Consider the following 26,169-nt stretch of genomic DNA (forward strand, 5'->3'; position numbering starts at 1 on the left):
TTCATCCTCAGGCCAAATTGCGACCTGTATGAAACAGGAGGTTAAAGGTGCTGATTCTCCAAGTAGGGAGATTGTTAGTAGAGCGGCTGGCATGGCGAACCCGAGCACAAGGAGAGGAGAAATGAGGTGCGTTTGAGAAACCTTTCCCGATCACACGGTGTACCATCTTCTGGGTTTCCCACGCATGTTTTCGATGTAGGAAGATGCCCTTGAACCTGGAGATTTGGGACCCACGGCATGGGTACCACGCAGTATGACTTTAAAGGGTCTGCGTTTGCTCACCCAAGCTCACCAATCCTCTCAGCCCCAAGAGTGTCCAGCCTCATGTCTCATCCAGCTGTGGGTCTAGATATGGTCAATCCAGGTTGCATCAGAGCCCCTGAACGGATTTTGTAAGAATTTCTCTCTCTTTCGCTGTCTTTGTTTTATGGGTTTTTTTTTAAGTAATCTATTTTTATAATGGGGTTTAGCTGCTTTTCACTGCTGTGTTTATGCCGCTTTACACCCTCTTGATTCACTTCCAGAGAGAGATCAATACATAGGTTTTAAGACTCTTACTAGTCAGATATATTCTTGGGCGGTGAATAGGGGCTGTTGAGTCCAGTTCACTGAGCAGGGAGTAGGTCTTGTCTATTACGTATTTGGCTTGTGGAACGGTATCTGAGCTAATTTCAAACCCTTGTTTTATGCATCACCCCACCTCACCTTTCCCGTTAAGCAGCCATAGTGTGTTTTCTAACTGTGTGACTCTGTTCTGTTTTGTAATTCAGTTCAAGTGTAGCGATTTTGACATTCCCTCTATAAGTGATATCTTAGGATAAGTGTCTTTTTCTCTGTGACTTATTTCACTGAGAGTCATCGTACCTAAATCCACTCATCCTGCTGCTACTAGCCTTATGACATTGATTTCATGGCTGAGTGATATTCCATTGTGCCTAAGTACCACAACTTCTTTATCCATTTTTCGCTTTCCTGGGATATTGAAGGTGTACCGAAGTGGAGGTTCTTGGAAACAGAGCAGCCCTAAACTTTGGGGTGCCTGTGTCTTGTTGATTTTTAGGTTTCCCGATTTATACGCCCATGAGTGGAAGTGCCCTATGCTCTCTAAGCTGTGCTTATTACATGTTTCAGGACACACCGTACACTTCTCCAGAGTGGCTGTTGGCAATTTACAGCCCGCCCATCAGCGTAGCAAGGCTCCCATGTCTCCATGGCCTGTCCTGCATTTCTGGTTTTTACACTTTTTTCAGCATGGCCCTTTTGACCGATGGCAAGCGAGACTTCTTTGTAGCGCTGATTTGCCTTTCCGGCTTGCCTGGTTGGCCAAAAAGGGCGTATGCGTTTTTTCCTGAATATATTCAGGAAAAAACGCATACGCCCTTTTTGGCCAAGGGCATCATTGTCAACGCTTTGCCGCTTTTCATGTGCCTTCAAGGCGAGTCGAGTCTGCCTCCTGAAACCTGTTTCCTGCAATTCTGCCTTGCTTTCAAATCCTCCTCGTTGCCTTCCCTCAATATATTTGTGGACGAGAGTTATCATTTATAACTCTGCAGGTTTGTGAGTTGCAGTGCCCCTGAGCTCCATTTGTCAACTCGCTTTTTTGGGAGCTGGCCGCCAAAGCGCAGGATTGCTTCAGGCCGTATTCTGGTTCCGGGGGGCAGGCTGAGCCTGTGGTTCATTCTTCTTCCCGATGGGAAAATAGAGTGACCTGTGCCTGTCCCAACACCTAGAGCTAGTCTCTCATTGGTTCCCCCTCTTCCCGTTCATCCTCAGGCCAAATTGCGACCTGTATGAAACAGGAGGTTAAAGGTGCTGATTCTCCAAGTAGGGAGATTGTTAGTAGAGCGGCTGGAATGGCGAACCCGAGCACAAGGAGAGGAGAAATGAGGTGCGTTTGAGAAACCTTTCCCGATCACACGGTGTACCATCTTCTGGGTTTCCCACGCATGTTTTCGATGTAGGAAGATGCCCTTGAACCTGGAGATTTGGGACCCACGGCATGGGTACCACGCAGTATGACTTTAAAGGGTCTGCGTTTGCTCACCCAAGCTCACCAATCCTCTCAGCCCCAAGAGTGTCCAGCCTCATGTCTCATCCAGCTGTGGGTCTAGATATGGTCAATCCAGGTTGCATCAGAGCCCCTGAACGGATTTTGTAAGAATTTCTCTCTCTTTCGCTGTCTTTGTTTTATGGGTTTTTTTTTAAGTAATCTATTTTTATAATGGGGTTTAGCTGCTTTTCACTGCTGTGTTTATGCCGCTTTACACCCTCTTGATTCACTTCCAGAGAGAGATCAATACATAGGTTTTAAGACTCTTACTAGTCAGATATATTCTTGGGCGGTGAATAGGGGCTGTTGAGTCCAGTTCACTGAGCAGGGAGTAGGTCTTGTCTATTACGTATTTGGCTTGTGGAACGGTATCTGAGCTAATTTCAAACCCTTGTTTTATGCATCACCCCACCTCACCTTTCCCGTTAAGCAGCCATAGTGTGTTTTCTAACTGTGTGACTCTGTTCTGTTTTGTAATTCAGTTCAAGTGTAGCGATTTTGACATTCCCTCTATAAGTGATATCTTAGGATAAGTGTCTTTTTCTCTGTGACTTATTTCACTGAGAGTCATCGTACCTAAATCCACTCATCCTGCTGCTACTAGCCTTATGACATTGATTTCATGGCTGAGTGATATTCCATTGTGCCTAAGTACCACAACTTCTTTATCCATTTTTCGCTTTCCTGGGATATTGAAGGTGTACCGAAGTGGAGGTTCTTGGAAACAGAGCAGCCCTAAACTTTGGGGTGCCTGTGTCTTGTTGATTTTTAGGTTTCCCGATTTATACGCCCATGAGTGGAAGTGCCCTATGCTCTCTAAGCTGTGCTTATTACATGTTTCAGGACACACCGTACACTTCTCCAGAGTGGCTGTTGGCAATTTACAGCCCGCCCATCAGCGTAGCAAGGCTCCCATGTCTCCATGGCCTGTCCTGCATTTCTGGTTTTTACACTTTTTTCAGCATGGCCCTTTTGACCGATGGCAAGCGAGACTTCTTTGTAGCGCTGATTTGCCTTTCCGGCTTGCCTGGTTGGCCAAAAAGGGCGTATGCGTTTTTTCCTGAATATATTCAGGAAAAAACGCATACGCCCTTTTTGGCCAAGGGCATCATTGTCAACGCTTTGCCGCTTTTCATGTGCCTTCAAGGCGAGTCGAGTCTGCCTCCTGAAACCTGTTTCCTGCAATTCTGCCTTGCTTTCAAATCCTCCTCGTTGCCTTCCCTCAATATATTTGTGGACGAGAGTTATCATTTATAACTCTGCAGGTTTGTGAGTTGCAGTGCCCCTGAGCTCCATTTGTCAACTCGCTTTTTTGGGAGCTGGCCGCCAAAGCGCAGGATTGCTTCAGGCCGTATTCTGGTTCCGGGGGGCAGGCTGAGCCTGTGGTTCATTCTTCTTCCCGATGGGAAAATAGAGTGACCTGTGCCTGTCCCAACACCTAGAGCTAGTCTCTCATTGGTTCCCCCTCTTCCCGTTCATCCTCAGGCCAAATTGCGACCTGTATGAAACAGGAGGTTAAAGGTGCTGATTCTCCAAGTAGGGAGATTGTTAGTAGAGCGGCTGGCATGGCGAACCCGAGCACAAGGAGAGGAGAAATGAGGTGCGTTTGAGAAACCTTTCCCGATCACACGGTGTACCATCTTCTGGGTTTCCCACGCATGTTTTCGATGTAGGAAGATGCCCTTGAACCTGGAGATTTGGGACCCACGGCATGGGTACCACGCAGTATGACTTTAAAGGGTCTGCGTTTGCTCACCCAAGCTCACCAATCCTCTCAGCCCCAAGAGTGTCCAGCCTCATGTCTCATCCAGCTGTGGGTCTAGATATGGTCAATCCAGGTTGCATCAGAGCCCCTGAACGGATTTTGTAAGAATTTCTCTCTCTTTCGCTGTCTTTGTTTTATGGGGTTTTTTTTAAGTAATCTATTTTTATAATGGGGTTTAGCTGCTTTTCACTGCTGTGTTTATGCCGCTTTACACCCTCTTGATTCACTTCCAGAGAGAGATCAATACATAGGTTTTAAGACTCTTACTAGTCAGATATATTCTTGGGCGGTGAATAGGGGCTGTTGAGTCCAGTTCACTGAGCAGGGAGTAGGTCTTGTCTATTACGTATTTGGCTTGTGGAACGGTATCTGAGCTAATTTCAAACCCTTGTTTTATGCATCACCCCACCTCACCTTTCCCGTTAAGCAGCCATAGTGTGTTTTCTAACTGTGTGACTCTGTTCTGTTTTGTAATTCAGTTCAAGTGTAGCGATTTTGACATTCCCTCTATAAGTGATATCTTAGGATAAGTGTCTTTTTCTCTGTGACTTATTTCACTGAGAGTCATCGTACCTAAATCCACTCATCCTGCTGCTACTAGCCTTATGACATTGATTTCATGGCTGAGTGATATTCCATTGTGCCTAAGTACCACAACTTCTTTATCCATTTTTCGCTTTCCTGGGATATTGAAGGTGTACCGAAGTGGAGGTTCTTGGAAACAGAGCAGCCCTAAACTTTGGGGTGCCTGTGTCTTGTTGATTTTTAGGTTTCCCGATTTATACGCCCATGAGTGGAAGTGCCCTATGCTCTCTAAGCTGTGCTTATTACATGTTTCAGGACACACCGTACACTTCTCCAGAGTGGCTGTTGGCAATTTACAGCCCGCCCATCAGCGTAGCAAGGCTCCCATGTCTCCATGGCCTGTCCTGCATTTCTGGTTTTTACACTTTTTTCAGCATGGCCCTTTTGACCGATGGCAAGCGAGACTTCTTTGTAGCGCTGATTTGCCTTTCCGGCTTGCCTGGTTGGCCAAAAAGGGCGTATGCGTTTTTTCCTGAATATATTCAGGAAAAAACGCATACGCCCTTTTTGGCCAAGGGCATCATTGTCAACGCTTTGCCGCTTTTCATGTGCCTTCAAGGCGAGTCGAGTCTGCCTCCTGAAACCTGTTTCCTGCAATTCTGCCTTGCTTTCAAATCCTCCTCGTTGCCTTCCCTCAATATATTTGTGGACGAGAGTTATCATTTATAACTCTGCAGGTTTGTGAGTTGCAGTGCCCCTGAGCTCCATTTGTCAACTCGCTTTTTTGGGAGCTGGCCGCCAAAGCGCAGGATTGCTTCAGGCCGTATTCTGGTTCCGGGGGGCAGGCTGAGCCTGTGGTTCATTCTTCTTCCCGATGGGAAAATAGAGTGACCTGTGCCTGTCCCAACACCTAGAGCTAGTCTCTCATTGGTTCCCCCTCTTCCCGTTCATCCTCAGGCCAAATTGCGACCTGTATGAAACAGGAGGTTAAAGGTGCTGATTCTCCAAGTAGGGAGATTGTTAGTAGAGCGGCTGGAATGGCGAACCCGAGCACAAGGAGAGGAGAAATGAGGTGCGTTTGAGAAACCTTTCCCGATCACACGGTGTACCATCTTCTGGGTTTCCCACGCATGTTTTCGATGTAGGAAGATGCCCTTGAACCTGGAGATTTGGGACCCACGGCATGGGTACCACGCAGTATGACTTTAAAGGGTCTGCGTTTGCTCACCCAAGCTCACCAATCCTCTCAGCCCCAAGAGTGTCCAGCCTCATGTCTCATCCAGCTGTGGGTCTAGATATGGTCAATCCAGGTTGCATCAGAGCCCCTGAACGGATTTTGTAAGAATTTCTCTCTCTTTCGCTGTCTTTGTTTTATGGGTTTTTTTTTAAGTAATCTATTTTTATAATGGGGTTTAGCTGCTTTTCACTGCTGTGTTTATGCCGCTTTACACCCTCTTGATTCACTTCCAGAGAGAGATCAATACATAGGTTTTAAGACTCTTACTAGTCAGATATATTCTTGGGCGGTGAATAGGGGCTGTTGAGTCCAGTTCACTGAGCAGGGAGTAGGTCTTGTCTATTACGTATTTGGCTTGTGGAACGGTATCTGAGCTAATTTCAAACCCTTGTTTTATGCATCACCCCACCTCACCTTTCCCGTTAAGCAGCCATAGTGTGTTTTCTAACTGTGTGACTCTGTTCTGTTTTGTAATTCAGTTCAAGTGTAGCGATTTTGACATTCCCTCTATAAGTGATATCTTAGGATAAGTGTCTTTTTCTCTGTGACTTATTTCACTGAGAGTCATCGTACCTAAATCCACTCATCCTGCTGCTACTAGCCTTATGACATTGATTTCATGGCTGAGTGATATTCCATTGTGCCTAAGTACCACAACTTCTTTATCCATTTTTCGCTTTCCTGGGATATTGAAGGTGTACCGAAGTGGAGGTTCTTGGAAACAGAGCAGCCCTAAACTTTGGGGTGCCTGTGTCTTGTTGATTTTTAGGTTTCCCGATTTATACGCCCATGAGTGGAAGTGCCCTATGCTCTCTAAGCTGTGCTTATTACATGTTTCAGGACACACCGTACACTTCTCCAGAGTGGCTGTTGGCAATTTACAGCCCGCCCATCAGCGTAGCAAGGCTCCCATGTCTCCATGGCCTGTCCTGCATTTCTGGTTTTTACACTTTTTTCAGCATGGCCCTTTTGACCGATGGCAAGCGAGACTTCTTTGTAGCGCTGATTTGCCTTTCCGGCTTGCCTGGTTGGCCAAAAAGGGCGTATGCGTTTTTTCCTGAATATATTCAGGAAAAAACGCATACGCCCTTTTTGGCCAAGGGCATCATTGTCAACGCTTTGCCGCTTTTCATGTGCCTTCAAGGCGAGTCGAGTCTGCCTCCTGAAACCTGTTTCCTGCAATTCTGCCTTGCTTTCAAATCCTCCTCGTTGCCTTCCCTCAATATATTTGTGGACGAGAGTTATCATTTATAACTCTGCAGGTTTGTGAGTTGCAGTGCCCCTGAGCTCCATTTGTCAACTCGCTTTTTTGGGAGCTGGCCGCCAAAGCGCAGGATTGCTTCAGGCCGTATTCTGGTTCCGGGGGGCAGGCTGAGCCTGTGGTTCATTCTTCTTCCCGATGGGAAAATAGAGTGACCTGTGCCTGTCCCAACACCTAGAGCTAGTCTCTCATTGGTTCCCCCTCTTCCCGTTCATCCTCAGGCCAAATTGCGACCTGTATGAAACAGGAGGTTAAAGGTGCTGATTCTCCAAGTAGGGAGATTGTTAGTAGAGCGGCTGGAATGGCGAACCCGAGCACAAGGAGAGGAGAAATGAGGTGCGTTTGAGAAACCTTTCCCGATCACACGGTGTACCATCTTCTGGGTTTCCCACGCATGTTTTCGATGTAGGAAGATGCCCTTGAACCTGGAGATTTGGGACCCACGGCATGGGTACCACGCAGTATGACTTTAAAGGGTCTGCGTTTGCTCACCCAAGCTCACCAATCCTCTCAGCCCCAAGAGTGTCCAGCCTCATGTCTCATCCAGCTGTGGGTCTAGATATGGTCAATCCAGGTTGCATCAGAGCCCCTGAACGGATTTTGTAAGAATTTCTCTCTCTTTCGCTGTCTTTGTTTTATGGGTTTTTTTTTAAGTAATCTATTTTTATAATGGGGTTTAGCTGCTTTTCACTGCTGTGTTTATGCCGCTTTACACCCTCTTGATTCACTTCCAGAGAGAGATCAATACATAGGTTTTAAGACTCTTACTAGTCAGATATATTCTTGGGCGGTGAATAGGGGCTGTTGAGTCCAGTTCACTGAGCAGGGAGTAGGTCTTGTCTATTACATATTTGGCTTGTGGAACGGTATCTGAGCTAATTTCAAACCCTTGTTTTATGCATCACCCCACCTCACCTTTCCCGTTAAGCAGCCATAGTGTGTTTTCTAACTGTGTGACTCTGTTCTGTTTTGTAATTCAGTTCAAGTGTAGCGATTTTGACATTCCCTCTATAAGTGATATCTTAGGATAAGTGTCTTTTTCTCTGTGACTTATTTCACTGAGAGTCATCGTACCTAAATCCACTCATCCTGCTGCTACTAGCCTTATGACATTGATTTCATGGCTGAGTGATATTCCATTGTGCCTAAGTACCACAACTTCTTTATCCATTTTTCGCTTTCCTGGGATATTGAAGGTGTACCGAAGTGGAGGTTCTTGGAAACAGAGCAGCCCTAAACTTTGGGGTGCCTGTGTCTTGTTGATTTTTAGGTTTCCCGATTTATACGCCCATGAGTGGAAGTGCCCTATGCTCTCTAAGCTGTGCTTATTACATGTTTCAGGACACACCGTACACTTCTCCAGAGTGGCTGTTGGCAATTTACAGCCCGCCCATCAGCGTAGCAAGGCTCCCATGTCTCCATGGCCTGTCCTGCATTTCTGGTTTTTACACTTTTTTCAGCATGGCCCTTTTGACCGATGGCAAGCGAGACTTCTTTGTAGCGCTGATTTGCCTTTCCGGCTTGCCTGGTTGGCCAAAAAGGGCGTATGCGTTTTTTCCTGAATATATTCAGGAAAAAACGCATACGCCCTTTTTGGCCAAGGGCATCATTGTCAACGCTTTGCCGCTTTTCATGTGCCTTCAAGGCGAGTCGAGTCTGCCTCCTGAAACCTGTTTCCTGCAATTCTGCCTTGCTTTCAAATCCTCCTCGTTGCCTTCCCTCAATATATTTGTGGACGAGAGTTATCATTTATAACTCTGCAGGTTTGTGAGTTGCAGTGCCCCTGAGCTCCATTTGTCAACTCGCTTTTTTGGGAGCTGGCCGCCAAAGCGCAGGATTGCTTCAGGCCGTATTCTGGTTCCGGGGGGCAGGCTGAGCCTGTGGTTCATTCTTCTTCCCGATGGGAAAATAGAGTGACCTGTGCCTGTCCCAACACCTAGAGCTAGTCTCTCATTGGTTCCCCCTCTTCCCGTTCATCCTCAGGCCAAATTGCGACCTGTATGAAACAGGAGGTTAAAGGTGCTGATTCTCCAAGTAGGGAGATTGTTAGTAGAGCGGCTGGAATGGCGAACCCGAGCACAAGGAGAGGAGAAATGAGGTGCGTTTGAGAAACCTTTCCCGATCACACGGTGTACCATCTTCTGGGTTTCCCACGCATGTTTTCGATGTAGGAAGATGCCCTTGAACCTGGAGATTTGGGACCCACGGCATGGGTACCACGCAGTATGACTTTAAAGGGTCTGCGTTTGCTCACCCAAGCTCACCAATCCTCTCAGCCCCAAGAGTGTCCAGCCTCATGTCTCATCCAGCTGTGGGTCTAGATATGGTCAATCCAGGTTGCATCAGAGCCCCTGAACGGATTTTGTAAGAATTTCTCTCTCTTTCGCTGTCTTTGTTTTATGGGGTTTTTTTTAAGTAATCTATTTTTATAATGGGGTTTAGCTGCTTTTCACTGCTGTGTTTATGCCGCTTTACACCCTCTTGATTCACTTCCAGAGAGAGATCAATACATAGGTTTTAAGACTCTTACTAGTCAGATATATTCTTGGGCGGTGAATAGGGGCTGTTGAGTCCAGTTCACTGAGCAGGGAGTAGGTCTTGTCTATTACGTATTTGGCTTGTGGAACGGTATCTGAGCTAATTTCAAACCCTTGTTTTATGCATCACCCCACCTCACCTTTCCCGTTAAGCAGCCATAGTGTGTTTTCTAACTGTGTGACTCTGTTCTGTTTTGTAATTCAGTTCAAGTGTAGCGATTTTGACATTCCCTCTATAAGTGATATCTTAGGATAAGTGTCTTTTTCTCTGTGACTTATTTCACTGAGAGTCATCGTACCTAAATCCACTCATCCTGCTGCTACTAGCCTTATGACATTGATTTCATGGCTGAGTGATATTCCATTGTGCCTAAGTACCACAACTTCTTTATCCATTTTTCGCTTTCCTGGGATATTGAAGGTGTACCGAAGTGGAGGTTCTTGGAAACAGAGCAGCCCTAAACTTTGGGGTGCCTGTGTCTTGTTGATTTTTAGGTTTCCCGATTTATACGCCCATGAGTGGAAGTGCCCTATGCTCTCTAAGCTGTGCTTATTACATGTTTCAGGACACACCGTACACTTCTCCAGAGTGGCTGTTGGCAATTTACAGCCCGCCCATCAGCGTAGCAAGGCTCCCATGTCTCCATGGCCTGTCCTGCATTTCTGGCTTTTACACTTTTTTCAGCATGGCCCTTTTGACCGATGGCAAGCGAGACTTCTTTGTAGCGCTGATTTGCCTTTCCGGCTTGCCTGGTTGGCCAAAAAGGGCGTATGCGTTTTTTCCTGAATATATTCAGGAAAAAACGCATACGCCCTTTTTGGCCAAGGGCATCATTGTCAACGCTTTGCCGCTTTTCATGTGCTTTCAAGGCGAGTCGAGTCTGCCTCCTGAAACCTGTTTCCTGCAATTCTGCCTTGCTTTCAAATCCTCCTCGTTGCCTTCCCTCAATATATTTGTGGACGAGAGTTATCATTTATAACTCTGCAGGTTTGTGAGTTGCAGTGCCCCTGAGCTCCATTTGTCAACTCGCTTTTTTGGGAGCTGGCCGCCAAAGCGCAGGATTGCTTCAGGCCGTATTCTGGTTCCGGGGGGCAGGCTGAGCCTGTGGTTCATTCTTCTTCCTGATGGGAAAATAGAGTGACCTGTGCCTGTCCCAACACCTAGAGCTAGTCTCTCATTGGTTCCCCCTCTTCCCGTTCATCCTCAGGCCAAATTGCGACCTGTATGAAACAGGAGGTTAAAGGTGCTGATTCTCCAAGTAGGGAGATTGTTAGTAGAGCGGCTGGAATGGCGAACCCGAGCACAAGGAGAGGAGAAATGAGGTGCGTTTGAGAAACCTTTCCCGATCACACGGTGTACCATCTTCTGGGTTTCCCACGCATGTTTTCGATGTAGGAAGATGCCCTTGAACCTGGAGATTTGGGACCCACGGCATGGGTACCACGCAGTATGACTTTAAAGGGTCTGCGTTTGCTCACCCAAGCTCACCAATCCTCTCAGCCCCAAGAGTGTCCAGCCTCATGTCTCATCCAGCTGTGGGTCTAGATATGGTCAATCCAGGTTGCATCAGAGCCCCTGAACGGATTTTGTAAGAATTTCTCTCTCTTTCACTGTCTTTGTTTTATGGGTTTTTTTTTAAGTAATCTATTTTTATAATGGGGTTTAGCTGCTTTTCACTGCTGTGTTTATGCCGCTTTACACCCTCTTGATTCACTTCCAGAGAGAGATCAATACATAGGTTTTAAGACTCTTACTAGTCAGATATATTCTTGGGCGGTGAATAGGGGCTGTTGAGTCCAGTTCACTGAGCAGGGAGTAGGTCTTGTCTATTACGTATTTGGCTTGTGGAACGGTATCTGAGCTAATTTCAAACCCTTGTTTTATGCATCACCCCACCTCACCTTTCCCGTTAAGCAGCCATAGTGTGTTTTCTAACTGTGTGACTCTGTTCTGTTTTGTAATTCAGTTCAAGTGTAGCGATTTTGACATTCCCTCTATAAGTGATATCTTAGGATAAGTGTCTTTTTCTCTGTGACTTATTTCACTGAGAGTCATCGTACCTAAATCCACTCATCCTGCTGCTACTAGCCTTATGACATTGATTTCATGGCTGAGTGATATTCCATTGTGCCTAAGTACCACAACTTCTTTATCCATTTTTCGCTTTCCTGGGATATTGAAGGTGTACCGAAGTGGAGGTTCTTGGAAACAGAGCAGCCCTAAACTTTGGGGTGCCTGTGTCTTGTTGATTTTTAGGTTTCCCGATTTATACGCCCATGAGTGGAAGTGCCCTATGCTCTCTAAGCTGTGCTTATTACATGTTTCAGGACACACCGTACACTTCTCCAGAGTGGCTGTTGGCAATTTACAGCCCGCCCATCAGCGTAGCAAGGCTCCCATGTCTCCATGGCCTGTCCTGCATTTCTGGTTTTTACACTTTTTTCAGCATGGCCCTTTTGACCGATGGCAAGCGAGACTTCTTTGTAGCGCTGATTTGCCTTTCCGGCTTGCCTGGTTGGCCAAAAAGGGCGTATGCGTTTTTTCCTGAATATATTCAGGAAAAAACGCATACGCCCTTTTTGGCCAAGGGCATCATTGTCAACGCTTTGCCGCTTTTCATGTGCCTTCAAGGCGAGTCGAGTCTGCCTCCTGAAACCTGTTTCCTGCAATTCTGCCTTGCTTTCAAATCCTCCTCGTTGCCTTCCCTCAATATATTTGTGGACGAGAGTTATCATTTATAACTCTGCAGGTTTGTGAGTTGCAGTGCCCCTGAGCTCCATTTGTCAACTCGCTTTTTTGGGAGCTGGCCGCCAAAGCGCAGGATTGCTTCAGGCCGTATTCTGGTTCCGGGGGGCAGGCTGAGCCTGTGGTTCATTCTTCTTCCCGATGGGAAAATAGAGTGACCTGTGCCTGTCCCAACACCTAGAGCTAGTCTCTCATTGGTTCCCCCTCTTCCCGTTCATCCTCAGGCCAAATTGCGACCTGTATGAAACAGGAGGTTAAAGGTGCTGATTCTCCAAGTAGGGAGATTGTTAGTAGAGCGGCTGGAATGGCGAACCCGAGCACAAGGAGAGGAGAAATGAGGTGCGTTTGAGAAACCTTTCCCGATCACACGGTGTACCATCTTCTGGGTTTCCCACGCATGTTTTCGATGTAGGAAGATGCCCTTGAACCTGGAGATTTGGGACCCACGGCATGGGTACCACGCAGTATGACTTTAAAGGGTCTGCGTTTGCTCACCCAAGCTCACCAATCCTCTCAGCCCCAAGAGTGTCCAGCCTCATGTCTCATCCAGCTGTGGGTCTAGATATGGTCAATCCAGGTTGCATCAGAGCCCCTGAACGGATTTTGTAAGAATTTCTCTCTCTTTCGCTGTCTTTGTTTTATGGGTTTTTTTTTAAGTAATCTATTTTTATAATGGGGTTTAGCTGCTTTTCACTGCTGTGTTTATGCCGCTTTACACCCTCTTGATTCACTTCCAGAGAGAGATCAATACATAGGTTTTAAGACTCTTACTAGTCAGATATATTCTTGGGCGGTGAATAGGGGCTGTTGAGTCCAGTTCACTGAGCAGGGAGTAGGTCTTGTCTATTACATATTTGGCTTGTGGAACGGTATCTGAGCTAATTTCAAACCCTTGTTTTATGCATCACCCCACCTCACCTTTCCCGTTAAGCAGCCATAGTGTGTTTTCTAACTGTGTGACTCTGTTCTGTTTTGTAATTCAGTTCAAGTGTAGCGATTTTGACATTCCCTCTATAAGTGATATCTTAGGATAAGTGTCTTTTTCTCTGTGACTTATTTCACTGAGAGTCATCGTACCTAAATCCACTCATCCTGCTGCTACTAGCCTTATGACATTGATTTCATGGCTGAGTGATATTCCATTGTGCCTAAGTACCACAACTTCTTTATCCATTTTTCGCTTTCCTGGGATATTGAAGGTGTACCGAAGTGGAGGTTCTTGGAAACAGAGCAGCCCTAAACTTTGGGGTGCCTGTGTCTTGTTGATTTTTAGGTTTCCCGATTTATACGCCCATGAGTGGAAGTGCCCTATGCTCTCTAAGCTGTGCTTATTACATGTTTCAGGACACACCGTACACTTCTCCAGAGTGGCTGTTGGCAATTTACAGCCCGCCCATCAGCGTAGCAAGGCTCCCATGTCTCCATGGCCTGTCCTGCATTTCTGGTTTTTACACTTTTTTCAGCATGGCCCTTTTGACCGATGGCAAGCGAGACTTCTTTGTAGCGCTGATTTGCCTTTCCGGCTTGCCTGGTTGGCCAAAAAGGGCGTATGCGTTTTTTCCTGAATATATTCAGGAAAAAACGCATACGCCCTTTTTGGCCAAGGGCATCATTGTCAACGCTTTGCCGCTTTTCATGTGCCTTCAAGGCGAGTCGAGTCTGCCTCCTGAAACCTGTTTCCTGCAATTCTGCCTTGCTTTCAAATCCTCCTCGTTGCCTTCCCTCAATATATTTGTGGACGAGAGTTATCATTTATAACTCTGCAGGTTTGTGAGTTGCAGTGCCCCTGAGCTCCATTTGTCAACTCGCTTTTTTGGGAGCTGGCCGCCAAAGCGCAGGATTGCTTCAGGCCGTATTCTGGTTCCGGGGGGCAGGCTGAGCCTGTGGTTCATTCTTCTTCCCGATGGGAAAATAGAGTGACCTGTGCCTGTCCCAACACCTAGAGCTAGTCTCTCATTGGTTCCCCCTCTTCCCGTTCATCCTCAGGCCAAATTGCGACCTGTATGAAACAGGAGGTTAAAGGTGCTGATTCTCCAAGTAGGGAGATTGTTAGTAGAGCGGCTGGAATGGCGAACCCGAGCACAAGGAGAGGAGAAATGAGGTGCGTTTGAGAAACCTTTCCCGATCACACGGTGTACCATCTTCTGGGTTTCCCACGCATGTTTTCGATGTAGGAAGATGCCCTTGAACCTGGAGATTTGGGACCCACGGCATGGGTACCACGCAGTATGACTTTAAAGGGTCTGCGTTTGCTCACCCAAGCTCACCAATCCTCTCAGCCCCAAGAGTGTCCAGCCTCATGTCTCATCCAGCTGTGGGTCTAGATATGGTCAATCCAGGTTGCATCAGAGCCCCTGAACGGATTTTGTAAGAATTTCTCTCTCTTTCGCTGTCTTTGTTTTATGGGGTTTTTTTTAAGTAATCTATTTTTATAATGGGGTTTAGCTGCTTTTCACTGCTGTGTTTATGCCGCTTTACACCCTCTTGATTCACTTCCAGAGAGAGATCAATACATAGGTTTTAAGACTCTTACTAGTCAGATATATTCTTGGGCGGTGAATAGGGGCTGTTGAGTCCAGTTCACTGAGCAGGGAGTAGGTCTTGTCTATTACGTATTTGGCTTGTGGAACGGTATCTGAGCTAATTTCAAACCCTTGTTTTATGCATCACCCCACCTCACCTTTCCCGTTAAGCAGCCATAGTGTGTTTTCTAACTGTGTGACTCTGTTCTGTTTTGTAATTCAGTTCAAGTGTAGCGATTTTGACATTCCCTCTATAAGTGATATCTTAGGATAAGTGTCTTTTTCTCTGTGACTTATTTCACTGAGAGTCATCGTACCTAAATCCACTCATCCTGCTGCTACTAGCCTTATGACATTGATTTCATGGCTGAGTGATATTCCATTGTGCCTAAGTACCACAACTTCTTTATCCATTTTTCGCTTTCCTGGGATATTGAAGGTGTACCGAAGTGGAGGTTCTTGGAAACAGAGCAGCCCTAAACTTTGGGGTGCCTGTGTCTTGTTGATTTTTAGGTTTCCCGATTTATACGCCCATGAGTGGAAGTGCCCTATGCTCTCTAAGCTGTGCTTATTACATGTTTCAGGACACACCGTACACTTCTCCAGAGTGTCTGTTGGCAATTTACAGCCCGCCCATCAGCGTAGCAAGGCTCCCATGTCTCCATGGCCTGTCCTGCATTTCTGGCTTTTACACTTTTTTCAGCATGGCCCTTTTGACCGATGGCAAGCGAGACTTCTTTGTAGCGCTGATTTGCCTTTCCGGCTTGCCTGGTTGGCCAAAAAGGGCGTATGCGTTTTTTCCTGAATATATTCAGGAAAAAACGCATACGCCCTTTTTGGCCAAGGGCATCATTGTCAACGCTTTGCCGCTTTTCATGTGCCTTCAAGGCGAGTCGAGTCTGCCTCCTGAAACCTGTTTCCTGCAATTCTGCCTTGCTTTCAAATCCTCCTCGTTGCCTTCCCTCAATATATTTGTGGACGAGAGTTATCATTTATAACTCTGCAGGTTTGTGAGTTGCAGTGCCCCTGAGCTCCATTTGTCAACTCGCTTTTTTGGGAGCTGGCCGCCAAAGCGCAGGATTGCTTCAGGCCGTATTCTGGTTCCGGGGGGCAGGCTGAGCCTGTGGTTCATTCTTCTTCCCGATGGGAAAATAGAGTGACCTGTGCCTGTCCCAACACCTAGAGCTAGTCTCTCATTGGTTCCCCCTCTTCCCGTTCATCCTCAGGCCAAATTGCGACCTGTATGAAACAGGAGGTTAAAGGTGCTGATTCTCCAAGTAGGGAGATTGTTAGTAGAGCGGCTGGAATGGCGAACCCGAGCACAAGGAGAGGAGAAATGAGGTGCGTTTGAGAAACCTTTCCCGATCACACGGTGTACCATCTTCTGGGTTTCCCACGCATGTTTTCGATGTAGGAAGATGCCCTTGAACCTGGAGATTTGGGACCCACGGCATGGGTACCACGCAGTATGACTTTAAAGGGTCTGCGTTTGCTCACCCAAGCTCACCAATCCTCTCAGCCCCAAGAGTGTCCAGCCTCATGTCTCATCCAGCTGTGGGTCTAGATATGGTCAATCCAGGTTGCATCAGAGCCCCTGAACGGATTTTGTAAGAATTTCTCTCTCTTTCACTGTCTTTGTTTTATGGGTTTTTTTTTAAGTAATCTATTTTTATAATGGGGTTTAGCTGCTTTTCACTGCTGTGTTTATGCCGCTTTACACCCTCTTGATTCACTTCCAGAGAGAGATCAATACATAGGTTTTAAGACTCTTACTAGTCAGATATATTCTTGGGCGGTGAATAGGGGCTGTTGAGTCCAGTTCACTGAGCAGGGAGTAGGTCTTGTCTATTACATATTTGGCTTGTGGAACGGTATCTGAGCTAATTTCAAACCCTTGTTTTATGCATCACCCCACCTCACCTTTCCCGTTAAGCAGCCATAGTGTGTTTTCTAACTGTGTGACTCTGTTCTGTTTTGTAATTCAGTTCAAGTGTAGCGATTTTGACATTCCCTCTATAAGTGATATCTTAGGATAAGTGTCTTTTTCTCTGTGACTTATTTCACTGAGAGTCATCGTACCTAAATCCACTCATCCTGCTGCTACTAGCCTTATGACATTGATTTCATGGCTGAGTGATATTCCATTGTGCCTAAGTACCACAACTTCTTTATCCATTTTTCGCTTTCCTGGGATATTGAAGGTGTACCGAAGTGGAGGTTCTTGGAAACAGAGCAGCCCTAAACTTTGGGGTGCCTGTGTCTTGTTGATTTTTAGGTTTCCCGATTTATACGCCCATGAGTGGAAGTGCCCTATGCTCTCTAAGCTGTGCTTATTACATGTTTCAGGACACACCGTACACTTCTCCAGAGTGGCTGTTGGCAATTTACAGCCCGCCCATCAGCGTAGCAAGGCTCCCATGTCTCCATGGCCTGTCCTGCATTTCTGGTTTTTACACTTTTTTCAGCATGGCCCTTTTGACCGATGGCAAGCGAGACTTCTTTGTAGCGCTGATTTGCCTTTCCGGCTTGCCTGGTTGGCCAAAAAGGGCGTATGCGTTTTTTCCTGAATATATTCAGGAAAAAACGCATACGCCCTTTTTGGCCAAGGGCATCATTGTCAACGCTTTGCCGCTTTTCATGTGCCTTCAAGGCGAGTCGAGTCTGCCTCCTGAAACCTGTTTCCTGCAATTCTGCCTTGCTTTCAAATCCTCCTCGTTGCCTTCCCTCAATATATTTGTGGACGAGAGTTATCATTTATAACTCTGCAGGTTTGTGAGTTGCAGTGCCCCTGAGCTCCATTTGTCAACTCGCTTTTTTGGGAGCTGGCCGCCAAAGCGCAGGATTGCTTCAGGCCGTATTCTGGTTCCGGGGGGCAGGCTGAGCCTGTGGTTCATTCTTCTTCCCGATGGGAAAATAGAGTGACCTGTGCCTGTCCCAACACCTAGAGCTAGTCTCTCATTGGTTCCCCCTCTTCCCGTTCATCCTCAGGCCAAATTGCGACCTGTATGAAACAGGAGGTTAAAGGTGCTGATTCTCCAAGTAGGGAGATTGTTAGTAGAGCGGCTGGAATGGCGAACCCGAGCACAAGGAGAGGAGAAATGAGGTGCGTTTGAGAAACCTTTCCCGATCACACGGTGTACCATCTTCTGGGTTTCCCACGCATGTTTTCGATGTAGGAAGATGCCCTTGAACCTGGAGATTTGGGACCCACGGCATGGGTACCACGCAGTATGACTTTAAAGGGTCTGCGTTTGCTCACCCAAGCTCACCAATCCTCTCAGCCCCAAGAGTGTCCAGCCTCATGTCTCATCCAGCTGTGGGTCTAGATATGGTCAATCCAGGTTGCATCAGAGCCCCTGAACGGATTTTGTAAGAATTTCTCTCTCTTTCGCTGTCTTTGTTTTATGGGGTTTTTTTTAAGTAATCTATTTTTATAATGGGGTTTAGCTGCTTTTCACTGCTGTGTTTATGCCGCTTTACACCCTCTTGATTCACTTCCAGAGAGAGATCAATACATAGGTTTTAAGACTCTTACTAGTCAGATATATTCTTGGGCGGTGAATAGGGGCTGTTGAGTCCAGTTCACTGAGCAGGGAGTAGGTCTTGTCTATTACATATTTGGCTTGTGGAACGGTATCTGAGCTAATTTCAAACCCTTGTTTTATGCATCACCCCACCTCACCTTTCCCGTTAAGCAGCCATAGTGTGTTTTCTAAATGTGTGACTCTGTTCTGTTTTGTAATTCAGTTCAAGTGTAGCGATTTTGACATTCCCTCTATAAGTGATATCTTAGGATAAGTGTCTTTTTCTCTGTGACTTATTTCACTGAGAGTCATCGTACCTAAATCCACTCATCCTGCTGCTACTAGCCTTATGACATTGATTTCATGGCTGAGTGATATTCCATTGTGCCTAAGTACCACAACTTCTTTATCCATTTTTCGCTTTCCTGGGATATTGAAGGTGTACCGAAGTGGAGGTTCTTGGAAACAGAGCAGCCCTAAACTTTGGGGTGCCTGTGTCTTGTTGATTTTTAGGTTTCCCGATTTATACGCCCATGAGTGGAAGTGCCCTATGCTCTCTAAGCTGTGCTTATTACATGTTTCAGGACACACCGTACACTTCTCCAGAGTGGCTGTTGGCAATTTACAGCCCGCCCATCAGCGTAGCAAGGCTCCCATGTCTCCATGGCCTGTCCTGCATTTCTGGTTTTTACACTTTTTTCAGCATGGCCCTTTTGACCGATGGCAAGCGAGACTTCTTTGTAGCGCTGATTTGCCTTTCCGGCTTGCCTGGTTGGCCAAAAAGGGCGTATGCGTTTTTTCCTGAATATATTCAGGAAAAAACGCATACGCCCTTTTTGGCCAAGGGCATCATTGTCAACGCTTTGCCGCTTTTCATGTGCCTTCAAGGCGAGTCGAGTCTGCCTCCTGAAACCTGTTTCCTGCAATTCTGCCTTGCTTTCAAATCCTCCTCGTTGCCTTCCCTCAATATATTTGTGGACGAGAGTTATCATTTATAACTCTGCAGGTTTGTGAGTTGCAGTGCCCCTGAGCTCCATTTGTCAACTCGCTTTTTTGGGAGCTGGCCGCCAAAGCGCAGGATTGCTTCAGGCCGTATTCTGGTTCCGGGGGGCAGGCTGAGCCTGTGGTTCATTCTTCTTCCCGATGGGAAAATAGAGTGACCTGTGCCTGTCCCAACACCTAGAGCTAGTCTCTCATTGGTTCCCCCTCTTCCCGTTCATCCTCAGGCCAAATTGCGACCTGTATGAAACAGGAGGTTAAAGGTGCTGATTCTCCAAGTAGGGAGATTGTTAGTAGAGCGGCTGGAATGGCGAACCCGAGCACAAGGAGAGGAGAAATGAGGTGCGTTTGAGAAACCTTTCCCGATCACACGGTGTACCATCTTCTGGGTTTCCCACGCATGTTTTCGATGTAGGAAGATGCCCTTGAACCTGGAGATTTGGGACCCACGGCATGGGTACCACGCAGTATGACTTTAAAGGGTCTGCGTTTGCTCACCCAAGCTCACCAATCCTCTCAGCCCCAAGAGTGTCCAGCCTCATGTCTCATCCAGCTGTGGGTCTAGATATGGTCAATCCAGGTTGCATCAGAGCCCCTGAACGGATTTTGTAAGAATTTCTCTCTCTTTCGCTGTCTTTGTTTTATGGGGTTTTTTTTAAGTAATCTATTTTTATAATGGGGTTTAGCTGCTTTTCACTGCTGTGTTTATGCCGCTTTACACCCTCTTGATTCACTTCCAGAGAGAGATCAATACATAGGTTTTAAGACTCTTACTAGTCAGATATATTCTTGGGCGGTGAATAGGGGCTGTTGAGTCCAGTTCACTGAGCAGGGAGTAGGTCTTGTCTATTACGTATTTGGCTTGTGGAACGGTATCTGAGCTAATTTCAAACCCTTGTTTTATGCATCACCCCACCTCACCTTTCCCGTTAAGCAGCCATAGTGTGTTTTCTAACTGTGTGACTCTGTTCTGTTTTGTAATTCAGTTCAAGTGTAGCGATTTTGACATTCCCTCTATAAGTGATATCTTAGGATAAGTGTCTTTTTCTCTGTGACTTATTTCACTGAGAGTCATCGTACCTAAATCCACTCATCCTGCTGCTACTAGCCTTATGACATTGATTTCATGGCTGAGTGATATTCCATTGTGCCTAAGTACCACAACTTCTTTATCCATTTTTCGCTTTCCTGGGATATTGAAGGTGTACCGAAGTGGAGGTTCTTGGAAACAGAGCAGCCCTAAACTTTGGGGTGCCTGTGTCTTGTTGATTTTTAGGTTTCCCGATTTATACGCCCATGAGTGGAAGTGCCCTATGCTCTCTAAGCTGTGCTTATTACATGTTTCAGGACACACCGTACACTTCTCCAGAGTGTCTGTTGGCAATTTACAGCCCGCCCATCAGCGTAGCAAGGCTCCCATGTCTCCATGGCCTGTCCTGCATTTCTGGCTTTTACACTTTTTTCAGCATGGCCCTTTTGACCGATGGCAAGCGAGACTTCTTTGTAGCGCTGATTTGCCTTTCCGGCTTGCCTGGTTGGCCAAAAAGGGCGTATGCGTTTTTTCCTGAATATATTCAGGAAAAAACGCATACGCCCTTTTTGGCCAAGGGCATCATTGTCAACGCTTTGCCGCTTTTCATGTGCCTTCAAGGCGAGTCGAGTCTGCCTCCTGAAACCTGTTTCCTGCAATTCTGCCTTGCTTTCAAATCCTCCTCGTTGCCTTCCCTCAATATATTTGTGGACGAGAGTTATCATTTATAACTCTGCAGGTTTGTGAGTTGCAGTGCCCCTGAGCTCCATTTGTCAACTCGCTTTTTTGGGAGCTGGCCGCCAAAGCGCAGGATTGCTTCAGGCCGTATTCTGGTTCCGGGGGGCAGGCTGAGCCTGTGGTTCATTCTTCTTCCCGATGGGAAAATAGAGTGACCTGTGCCTGTCCCAACACCTAGAGCTAGTCTCTCATTGGTTCCCCCTCTTCCGGTTCATCCTCAGGCCAAATTGCGACCTGTATGAAACAGGAGGTTAAAGGTGCTGATTCTCCAAGTAGGGAGATTGTTAGTAGAGCGGCTGGAATGGCGAACCCGAGCACAAGGAGAGGAGAAATGAGGTGCGTTTGAGAAACCTTTCCCGATCACACGGTGTACCATCTTCTGGGTTTCCCACGCATGTTTTCGATGTAGGAAGATGCCCTTGAACCTGGAGATTTGGGACCCACGGCATGGGTACCACGCAGTATGACTTTAAAGGGTCTGCGTTTGCTCACCCAAGCTCACCAATCCTCTCAGCCCCAAGAGTGTCCAGCCTCATGTCTCATCCAGCTGTGGGTCTAGATATGGTCAATCCAGGTTGCATCAGAGCCCCTGAACGGATTTTGTAAGAATTTCTCTCTCTTTCGCTGTCTTTGTTTTATGGGTTTTTTTTTAAGTAATCTATTTTTATAATGGGGTTTAGCTGCTTTTCACTGCTGTGTTTATGCCGCTTTACACCCTCTTGATTCACTTCCAGAGAGAGATCAATACATAGGTTTTAAGACTCTTACTAGTCAGATATATTCTTGGGCGGTGAATAGGGGCTGTTGAGTCCAGTTCACTGAGCAGGGAGTAGGTCTTGTCTATTACATATTTGGCTTGTGGAACGGTATCTGAGCTAATTTCAAACCCTTGTTTTATGCATCACCCCACCTCACCTTTCCCGTTAAGCAGCCATAGTGTGTTTTCTAAATGTGTGACTCTGTTCTGTTTTGTAATTCAGTTCAAGTGTAGCGATTTTGACATTCCCTCTATAAGTGATATCTTAGGATAAGTGTCTTTTTCTCTGTGACTTATTTCACTGAGAGTCATCGTACCTAAATCCACTCATCCTGCTGCTACTAGCCTTATGACATTGATTTCATGGCTGAGTGATATTCCATTGTGCCTAAGTACCACAACTTCTTTATCCATTTTTCGCTTTCCTGGGATATTGAAGGTGTACCGAAGTGGAGGTTCTTGGAAACAGAGCAGCCCTAAACTTTGGGGTGCCTGTGTCTTGTTGATTTTTAGGTTTCCCGATTTATACGCCCATGAGTGGAAGTGCCCTATGCTCTCTAAGCTGTGCTTATTACATGTTTCAGGACACACCGTACACTTCTCCAGAGTGGCTGTTGGCAATTTACAGCCCGCCCATCAGCGTAGCAAGGCTCCCATGTCTCCATGGCCTGTCCTGCATTTCTGGCTTTTACACTTTTTTCAGCATGGCCCTTTTGACCGATGGCAAGCGAGACTTCTTTGTAGCGCTGATTTGCCTTTCCGGCTTGCCTGGTTGGCCAAAAAGGGCGTATGCGTTTTTTCCTGAATATATTCAGGAAAAAACGCATACGCCCTTTTTGGCCAAGGGCATCATTGTCAACGCTTTGCCGCTTTTCATGTGCCTTCAAGGCGAGTCGAGTCTGCCTCCTGAAACCTGTTTCCTGCAATTCTGCCTTGCTTTCAAATCCTCCTCGTTGCCTTCCCTCAATATATTTGTGGACGAGAGTTATCATTTATAACTCTGCAGGTTTGTGAGTTGCAGTGCCCCTGAGCTCCATTTGTCAACTCGCTTTTTTGGGAGCTGGCCGCCAAAGCGCAGGATTGCTTCAGGCCGTATTCTGGTTCCGGGGGGCAGGCTGAGCCTGTGGTTCATTCTTCTTCCCGATGGGAAAATAGAGTGACCTGTGCCTGTCCCAACACCTAGAGCTAGTCTCTCATTGGTTCCCCCTCTTCCGGTTCATCCTCAGGCCAAATTGCGACCTGTATGAAACAGGAGGTTAAAGGTGCTGATTCTCCAAGTAGGGAGATTGTTAGTAGAGCGGCTGGCATGGCGAACCCGAGCACAAGGAGAGGAGAAATGAGGTGCGTTTGAGAAACCTTTCCCGATCACACGGTGTACCATCTTCTGGGTTTCCCACGCATGTTTTCGATGTAGGAAGATGCCCTTGAACCTGGAGATTTGGGACCCACGGCATGGGTACCACGCAGTATGACTTTAAAGGGTCTGCGTTTGCTCACCCAAGCTCACCAATCCTCTCAGCCCCAAGAGTGTCCAGCCTCATGTCTCATCCAGCTGTGGGTCTAGATATGGTCAATCCAGGTTGCATCAGAGCCCCTGAACGGATTTTGTAAGAATTTCTCTCTCTTTCGCTGTCTTTGTTTTATGGGTTTTTTTTTAAGTAATCTATTTTTATAATGGGGTTTAGCTGCTTTTCACTGCTGTGTTTATGCCGCTTTACACCCTCTTGATTCACTTCCAGAGAGAGATCAATACATAGGTTTTAAGACTCTTACTAGTCAGATATATTCTTGGGCGGTGAATAGGGGCTGTTGAGTCCAGTTCACTGAGCAGGGAGTAGGTCTTGTCTATTACGTATTTGGCTTGTGGAACGGTATCTGAGCTAATTTCAAACCCTTGTTTTATGCATCACCCCACCTCACCTTTCCCGTTAAGCAGCCATAGTGTGTTTTCTAAATGTGTGACTCTGTTCTGTTTTGTAATTCAGTTCAAGTGTAGCGATTTTGACATTCCCTCTATAAGTGATATCTTAGGATAAGTGTCTTTTTCTCTGTGACTTATTTCACTGAGAGTCATCGTACCTAAATCCACTCATCCTGCTGCTACTAGCCTTATGACATTGATTTCATGGCTGAGTGATATTCCATTGTGCCTAAGTACCACAACTTCTTTATCCATTTTTCGCTTTCCTGGGATATTGAAGGTGTACCGAAGTGGAGGTTCTTGGAAACAGAGCAGCCCTAAACTTTGGGGTGCCTGTGTCTTGTTGATTTTTAGGTTTCCCGATTTATACGCCCATGAGTGGAAGTGCCCTATGCTCTCTAAGCTGTGCTTATTACATGTTTCAGGACACACCGTACACTTCTCCAGAGTGGCTGTTGGCAATTTACAGCCCGCCCATCAGCGTAGCAAGGCTCCCATGTCTCCATGGCCTGTCCTGCATTTCTGGTTTTTACACTTTTTTCAGCATGGCCCTTTTGACCGATGGCAAGCGAGACTTCTTTGTAGCGCTGATTTGCCTTTCCGGCTTGCCTGGTTGGCCAAAAAGGGCGTATGCGTTTTTTCCTGAATATATTCAGGAAAAAACGCATACGCCCTTTTTGGCCAAGGGCATCATTGTCAACGCTTTGCCGCTTTTCATGTGCCTTCAAGGCGAGTCGAGTCTGCCTCCTGAAACCTGTTTCCTGCAATTCTGCCTTGCTTTCAAATCCTCCTCGTTGCCTTCCCTCAATATATTTGTGGACGAGAGTTATCATTTATAACTCTGCAGGTTTGTGAGTTGCAGTGCCCCTGAGCTCCATTTGTCAACTCGCTTTTTTGGGAGCTGGCCGCCAAAGCGCAGGATTGCTTCAGGCCGTATTCTGGTTCCGGGGGGCAGGCTGAGCCTGTGGTTCATTCTTCTTCCCGATGGGAAAATAGAGTGACCTGTGCCTGTCCCAACACCTAGAGCTAGTCTCTCATTGGTTCCCCCTCTTCCCGTTCATCCTCAGGCCAAATTGCGACCTGTATGAAACAGGAGGTTAAAGGTGCTGATTCTCCAAGTAGGGAGATTGTTAGTAGAGCGGCTGGAATGGCGAACCCGAGCACAAGGAGAGGAGAAATGAGGTGCGTTTGAGAAACCTTTCCCGATCACACGGTGTACCATCTTCTGGGTTTCCCACGCATGTTTTCGATGTAGGAAGATGCCCTTGAACCTGGAGATTTGGGACCCACGGCATGGGTACCACGCAGTATGACTTTAAAGGGTCTGCGTTTGCTCACCCAAGCTCACCAATCCTCTCAGCCCCAAGAGTGTCCAGCCTCATGTCTCATCCAGCTGTGGGTCTAGATATGGTCAATCCAGGTTGCATCAGAGCCCCTGAACGGATTTTGTAAGAATTTCTCTCTCTTTCGCTGTCTTTGTTTTATGGGGTTTTTTTTAAGTAATCTATTTTTATAATGGGGTTTAGCTGCTTTTCACTGCTGTGTTTATGCCGCTTTACACCCTCTTGATTCACTTCCAGAGAGAGATCAATACATAGGTTTTAAGACTCTTACTAGTCAGATATATTCTTGGGCGGTGAATAGGGGCTGTTGAGTCCAGTTCACTGAGCAGGGAGTAGGTCTTGTCTATTACATATTTGGCTTGTGGAACGGTATCTGAGCTAATTTCAAACCCTTGTTTTATGCATCACCCCACCTCACCTTTCCCGTTAAGCAGCCATAGTGTGTTTTCTAAATGTGTGACTCTGTTCTGTTTTGTAATTCAGTTCAAGTGTAGCGATTTTGACATTCCCTCTATAAGTGATATCTTAGGATAAGTGTCTTTTTCTCTGTGACTTATTTCACTGAGAGTCATCGTACCTAAATCCACTCATCCTGCTGCTACTAGCCTTATGACATTGATTTCATGGCTGAGTGATATTCCATTGTGCCTAAGTACCACAACTTCTTTATCCATTTTTCGCTTTCCTGGGATATTGAAGGTGTACCGAAGTGGAGGTTCTTGGAAACAGAGCAGCCCTAAACTTTGGGGTGCCTGTGTCTTGTTGATTTTTAGGTTTCCCGATTTATACGCCCATGAGTGGAAGTGCCCTATGCTCTCTAAGCTGTGCTTATTACATGTTTCAGGACACACCGTACACTTCTCCAGAGTGTCTGTTGGCAATTTACAGCCCGCCCATCAGCGTAGCAAGGCTCCCATGTCTCCATGGCCTGTCCTGCATTTCTGGTTTTTACACTTTTTTCAGCATGGCCCTTTTGACCGATGGCAAGCGAGACTTCTTTGTAGCGCTGATTTGCCTTTCCGGCTTGCCTGGTTGGCCAAAAAGGGCGTATGCGTTTTTTCCTGAATATATTCAGGAAAAAACGCATACGCCCTTTTTGGCCAAGGGCATCATTGTCAACGCTTTGCCGCTTTTCATGTGCCTTCAAGGCGAGTCGAGTCTGCCTCCTGAAACCTGTTTCCTGCAATTCTGCCTTGCTTTCAAATCCTCCTCGT

This window comes from Eubalaena glacialis, chromosome 7 (assembly GCF_028564815.1).
Source record: "Eubalaena glacialis isolate mEubGla1 chromosome 7, mEubGla1.1.hap2.+ XY, whole genome shotgun sequence".
Classification (NCBI taxonomy): domain Eukaryota; kingdom Metazoa; phylum Chordata; class Mammalia; order Artiodactyla; family Balaenidae; genus Eubalaena; species Eubalaena glacialis.